The sequence below is a fragment of the Numenius arquata genome, unplaced genomic scaffold (assembly GCF_964106895.1).
Source record: "Numenius arquata unplaced genomic scaffold, bNumArq3.hap1.1 HAP1_SCAFFOLD_208, whole genome shotgun sequence".
NCBI lineage: Eukaryota > Metazoa > Chordata > Aves > Charadriiformes > Scolopacidae > Numenius > Numenius arquata.
The window spans coordinates 1,645-7,500 of NW_027414883.1; positions in this window are offsets into that span (position 1 = coordinate 1,645).

Below are 5,856 nucleotides of genomic sequence, written 5' to 3' on the forward strand. Positions count from 1 at the left end.
GGTCCTCCGTGCTCCGGTTGGGGGGGGGTGGTGTGTGGTGGTGGTGGTGGGTGGGTGTGTGTGTCCAGTGCTTGGTGCCGGAGGCCGTCGGGAGAGCGACCGCAGCCTTCTCCGCCCGAGAGCCGCTGTCGGGAGGAATAGCCCTGAGCTCTCTTCTTCCTCATGCCCCCAGCCCCAGGTGCAGGCGGCCCCTCCGCGCCGAGGGCAGTTCTGTGGAGCAGCGTAAGCTAGCGTCCGGCTTGGAGATTCTCACGGCTGGCTTCTCTTCGGTACGTTCCAGTTCCTCAAACTTTTCCAGCGGGCGGGGGGGGGGGAAGGGGGAAAAGCGCTTCTCCAACAGTCTGTCCCGGCAGCGCCACAGCGTCGTGGGCCGGAGAACCCGAAGGAGGCTCGTCTCGCCGCCTCACGGCATCGGCTCCGTCTGCGCCTTTCTTCGCGAGGGTTCCTCTAAGTCGGTCTCAGAAGCCGGGGTTACGGTGAGCTCGCTCCGGTAAGGAGCTCTTCCCTCGCTGCCTTCTGCCGTCGTCACACACGCGCCCCCCCGCCGCTGCCTTCGGGCCGTCCGCCTAGCGGGGAAGCTAAAGAGAAGGCCGGCCGGCCCGCCCCGTATTTAAAAAACACGCTCGCGCTCTTCCCCACAGGGAGCTGCCGATCTCCCGCCGTAGCGATAAGCGAAGGGATTTCTCCGAGCCGCCGCGTGGCTCCCGAGTTCCTCCGGCTCACGAGAGGGTAGGTCTGGGTGGTGCGGGAGTCGGGAACGTATCCCGGGAGAGCGCAAGCGCCTGCTCTGCCTGCAGAGGCGTCTCTCGCGCGTCCCCCGGAGCAGCCCGGGCTCTCGTTTTTCACCGGGCTCTCGCCGGGAGCGATTCCGCCCCTTTGGGCGGCTGGAGAGCGTTTGTCTGTCTCCTGCGTGTTAGGGTCCCGAGGGCGCCTCGAGGACCCCGACGACCTTCGCCTGGCACCTGCGCCCGCACCCACCCGCCGCCGGCTCGCCTCTCGGGACTCGGCTGGCGTGCCCGTCCCCGCCCGTTTCAAGGGGCGGAGAGGGAGCTCTCCTCAGGTAAGGCGGCGTTTGCTTCCTAGTCGGGCTTTTGCTTTCAGCCGAAACTTTCCGCTTCCCGTTCTTCGTCGCGCCGGTCGGAGGCTCGAAAGCGTCCGTCAGCGGGGACGACGAAGGTCTGGGCCGCTCTAACGATGGGGCGCGCGCCCGCGAGGCTGCCGGGCTCTCTCTCCCTTTCCCGGCGTCGGCTCCCCTTTAGCGGTGGTTGCGGAGCCGAAGCGGTTCTCCTGGACGCGGGCGGGACGGTAAGTAAGGCGTTGCGGGGACCCGGCTCCTTGCCGCGTAGGGCGTGTAAACGGCACCGTGCTTTTCCGCTTTTCCGGCTGGCGCGGCCGCGAGAAGGGTCGCACTTCTTCCCTTCCGTGGGCGGCGGACGCGCAGCTACGGCTGCCGGGCCGCTCTCGCCGAATGCCTCGCCTCTCGTCCGGTCCGATCCCCGCGGCCCGACCGCCTGAAGGTTTGCGCAAAGCCCCGGGCAAGGCCGCGTCGGTTTGCACGTCCCCGCGTCGGCCACGGGAAATATTTTGGCGGTCCCTCGACGAAGGGGTGAACTCGACGAGGCGCTTTGAGTCTTTCGGGTGGCTGCTGCCGTTGCTGTTCCGAAGAGCGGTCCGGGTGAGAGCGCGGGCGGTCGAGAGGCCTCCTGTGACCCGGTAGAGCCGGGTACTCGTCTGCCGAGGCGGGCTTGTTCTCTCGCCTCCCGGTGCGGGTGTCTATAGGTCAGAGGGCAGCGAGATGGCTCCTGCCAAAGGAAAGGCTGACGTTTCTAGCGACGCGAGGAAACGAAAAGCCCTTCCCGCAGCTTGCCGATACAACTCGCCGGGGGCGGCGGCGGCGGCGGCGGCGGCGGCGCGTTTTGTCGGGCCGAGCGGCGGCCTTCTCGTGGGGGGGTGGGGGGAGGAGGCTCGGCGGCCCGAAGCCAGCCGTAGTCCGTGACGGCGCCTAGGTCGCCGTGACTCCCCTACGACGGTATCTGCCCTGACGTCCCTCCCTTCCTCTCTCCCCTCCAGCGTCCGGGTCTCGAGGAGAAGCAGGAGAGCGCCTTTCCGCCCCCCGCAGAAAGCAGCGGCTTCGCCCGAGGCCGGGCCCCCCCGCGTCGAGGTAGCCCGCCGACGTGCCGCCGCCGCGCCCGGGAGAGGTGGGTCAGGTAGGGGTCAGGACCGAGGCGGGGGGAAGGCGAGAGGGCCGCGCCACCCCCCCGGCCCGCTCGCGCCGGCTCTTGCGGGAAGGCCCACGTCCCACCCCACGTCCTGCCCCACAGGCCCCTTCTCTGCCCCACATCCCCCGTAACGGGATGAGAACCCCCTCCCTCTGCCCCACATCCTGCCCCACAGGCCCCTTCTCTGCCCCACATCCCCCCCAACAGCACCACACCCCCCTCCCTCTGCCCCACATCCTGCCCCACAGCCCCCTTCTCTGCCCCAAGTCCCCCATAACGGGATGAGAACCCCCTCCCCCTGCCCCACATCCTGCCCCACAGGCCCCTTCTCTGCCCCACATCCCCCCCAACAGCACCACACCCCCCTCCCTCTGCCCCACATCCTGCCCCACAGCCCCCTTCTCTGCCCCAAGTCCCCCATAACGGGATGAGAACCCCCTCCCCCTGCCCCACATCCTGCCCCACAGGCCCCTTCTCTGCCCCACATGCCCCCCAACAGCACCAGAACCCCCTCCCTCTGCCCCGCATCCTGCCCCCCAACAGCACCAGAACCCCCTCCCTCTGCCCCGCATCCTGCCCCACAGGCCCCTTCTCTGCCCCACATCCCCCGTAACGGGATCAGAACGCCCTCCCTCTGCCCCACATCCTGCCCCACAGGCCCCTTCTCTGCCCCACATCCCCCGTAACGGGATCAGAACGCCCTCCCTCTGCCCCACATCCTGCCCCACAGGCCCCTTCTCTGCCCCACATGCCTCCGTAACGGGATCAGAACCCCCTCCCTCTGCCCCACATCCTGCCCCACAGGCCCCTTCTCTGCCCCACATGCCCCCGTAACGGGATCAGAACGCCCTCCCTCTGCCCCACATCCTGCCCCACAGGCCCCTTCTCTGCCCCACATGCCCCCGTAACGGGATCAGAACCCCCTCCCTCTGCCCCACATCCTGCCCCACAGGCCCCTTCTCTGCCCCACATGCCCCCCAACAGCACCAGAACCCCCTCCCTCTGCCCCGCATCCTGCCCCACAGGCCTCTTCTCTGCCCCACATCCCCCCCAACGGCACCAGAACCCCCTCCCTCTGCCCCGCATCCTGCCCCACAGGCCTCTTCTCTGCCCCACATCCCCCGTAACGGGATCAGAACCCCTTCCCTCTGCCCCACATCCTGCCCCACAGGCCCCTTCTCTGCCCCACACCCCCCGTAACGGGATCAGAACCCCCTCCCTCTGCCCCACATCCTGCCCCACGGGCCCCTTCTCTGCCCCACATGCCCCCGTAACGGGATCAGAACCCCCTCCCTCTGCCCCACATCCTGCCCCACGGGCCCCTTCTCTGCCCCACATCCCCCCCAACAGCACCACACCCCCCTCCCTCTGCCCCACATGCTGCCCCACAGCCCCCTTCTCTGCCCCAAGTCCCCCATAACGGGATGAGGACCCCCTCCCTCTGCCCCACATCCTGCCCCACAGGCCCCTTCTCTGCCCCACACCCCCCGTAACGGGATGAGAACCCCCTCCCTCTGCCCCACATCCTGCCCCACAGGCCCCTTCTCTGCCCCACATCCCCCGTAACGGGATGAGAACCCCCTCCCTCTGCCCCGCATCCTGCCCCACAGGCCTCTTCTCTGCCCCACATCCCCCGTAACGGGATCAGAACCCCCTCCCTCTGCCCCACATCCTGCCCCACAGGCCCCTTCTCTGCCCCACATGCCCCCGTAACGGGATCAGAACCCCCTCCCTCTGCCCCACATCCTGCCCCACGGGCCCCTTCTCTGCCCCACATCCCCCCCAACAGCACCACACCCCCCTCCCTCTGCCCCACATGCTGCCCCACAGCCCCCTTCTCTGCCCCAAGTCCCCCATAACGGGATGAGAACCCCCTCCCTCTGCCCCACATCCTGCCCCACAGGCCCCTTCTCTGCCCCACATGCCCCCCAACAGCACCAGAACCCCCTCCCTCTGCCCCGCATCCTGCCCCCCAACAGCACCACACCCCCCTCCCTCTGCCCCACATGCTGCCCCACAGCCCCCTTCTCTGCCCCAAGTCCCCCCTAACGGGATGAGGACCCCCTCCCTCTGCCCCACATCCTGCCCCACAGGCCGGCGGATGGAGAAGAAGCCCCCCCCCCCCCGGGGAGAGGCAGCCGGGGCGCCGGGCCGCCTCAAGTCGCCCGCCGCCCTCCCTCGGGCTGGGGCCGGGGGACGCCCGAGGAACCAGACGGGGCCAGAAAGGCAACGAAGAGGCGGCGCTCGACCGAAGAAAGGACGGAAGAAACGGACCCGGGAACAAATGAGTTCTAACGGACGGTGCCCGTAAGAATTAAAGGAAGGAAGGCAGGAACGCGAGCCAGCCAGCGGCTGGGCGCGGGCGGGGCGTGCGCCCGCCTGTCTGTCCGCGGGACTCTCGGGGCGGCGGGGGGCTCGGGGCGGAGGGCCTTCCTCGGGGAGGGGAGGATGGCGACGCGCCGAGGCCGCGGCGAGACGGAGAGGAACGACGCGCGCGCGCGCACCCCCCCCCACCTCCCCCCGACCCTACCCCCCAGAAGTACAAAATAAAAGAAAGAAATAATGAGAAAAACAGAGACGGGGGGGCGTGTGTGGTGTGGGGGTGTGTGGGGGAGGGAGGGGGGGAGGGGGGGCACAGACGGGGGGCACGGGGAGGAACAGCGCATGCGCGCACAGGCCCCCCACCCCCGATGAAATAAACAAACAAATACATTTCAAAAAAAGTAAAACATAACACTAAAGAAAAAGACGGGGGCGGGGTGGAGGAATACGCGCACGCCACCCTCGACCCCACCCCCAGCCCACCCCCCGAAAACTAATAAATAAATAAATAATACAAAGGCGGGGGGGGGGGGGGAAATACACGGGCATGCGCGCGCACACACCCCCCCCCCCCGAAATAAATAAATAAATAAATAAATAAATAGATTGATTAATTTTAAAAATTTAGAAAATAATTTAAAAAAAGACACGGGGCGGGGGGGGGGGCGGCCCGGGGTGGAGAGCAATACGCACGCGCACACCACCCCCCACCCCACCCCACTACATAAATGAATAAATAAATAAATTCTGAGACAAAACAGGTAAGGGTGGGGTGGGGGGAGGGTATGGGGGGTGGGGAAGAAACGATACGCGGCCGCGCCCATGCGCGCCCCCCCCTTTAAATAAATAAGCGAATGAATCAATGAATATAAAATCCGGGGGGGGGGGGGGTGGGCTTGGTGGAATAATACACGCGCGCGCGCGCACACCCCCCCCACCCCCCCGCGCCCCCCCCCCCCCCCAAAACCTACTAAATGAATAAATAATGAGAAAAAGGGGGGGGACGGACACGACGACGACGACGACGACGACAACACGCGCGCGCGCGCACCCCCTACGTAATAAACGAATGAAGGAAGGAACGAATGAATGAAAGAAACGGGGGGGGGGGGGGTTGGGGGGGGGCGAGGGAGGAACGATACACAGACGCGCGTGCGCACGCTCCCACCCCCCCACCCCCCCCCACCCCACCCCCCCCGTTTAATTAAATAAATAAAGAAAACCGAACAGAACGGGGGGGGAGGGGAGAGGGGAGAGGAACAACGCACACCCGCCCACCCCCGCCCCCCCCGCAAATGAAAAGTAACTAACTGAC